The sequence below is a fragment of the Chiloscyllium plagiosum genome, chromosome 12, assembly GCF_004010195.1.
Source record: "Chiloscyllium plagiosum isolate BGI_BamShark_2017 chromosome 12, ASM401019v2, whole genome shotgun sequence".
Taxonomy (NCBI): domain Eukaryota; kingdom Metazoa; phylum Chordata; class Chondrichthyes; order Orectolobiformes; family Hemiscylliidae; genus Chiloscyllium; species Chiloscyllium plagiosum.
The window spans coordinates 5,353,637-5,354,441 of NC_057721.1; the positions used below are offsets into that span (position 1 = coordinate 5,353,637).

The 805-nt window shown below is 56.1% G+C and overlaps 1 protein-coding gene across 1 annotated transcript in view; it reads left to right on the forward strand.

The window, feature by feature from the left end:
- The window catches only part of gtf2f2a (general transcription factor IIF, polypeptide 2a), a 106,467-nt gene that overhangs the window by 25,596 nt on the left and 80,066 nt on the right, over positions 1-805 (forward strand). The gene's annotated exons all lie outside the window — the stretch shown is intronic.

Here is an 805-nt window from a genome sequence, read left to right on the forward strand (position 1 = left end):
TCCACGCCGTTCTGCCCACGCACTGATATCCCCGCTGAAATCTCCACGCTGTTCTGCCCCCGTACTGATCTCCCCGCTGAAATCTCCACGCCGTTCTGCCCACGTACTGATATCCGCGCTGAAATCTCCACATCGTTCTGCCCACGCACTGATATCCGCGCTGAAATCTCTGCGCCGTTCTGCCCCTGTACTGATATCCACGCTGAAATCTCTGCGCCGTTCTGCCCCCGTACTGATATCCGCGCCGAAATCTCTGCGCCGTTCTGCCCCCGTACTGATATCCGCGCTGAAATCTCCACGCTGTTCTGCCCCCGTACTGATATCCGCGCTGAAATCTCCACGCCGTTCTGCCCCCGTACTGATATCCGTGCTGAAATCTCCACGCCGTTCTGCCCAAGCACTGATATCCCCGCTGAAATCTCTACGCTGTTCTGCCCATGTACTGATATCCCCGCTGAAATCTCCACGCCGTTCTGCCCACGCACTGATATCCGCGCTGAAATCTCCACGCCGTTCTGCTCCCATACTGATATCCGCGCTGAAATCTCCACGCCGTTCTGCCCCCATACTGATATCTCCACTGAAATCTCCACGCCGTTCTGCCCCCATACTGATATCCATGCTGAAATTTCCACATCGTTCTGCCCCCGTACTGATATCCGTGCTGAAATCTCTGCGCCATTCTGCCCACGCACTGATATCCCCACTGAAATCTCTACGCTGTTCTGCCCCCATACTGATATCCCCGCTGAAATCTCCCCGCTGTTCTGCCCCCCTACTGATATCCGCGCTGAAATCTCCACGC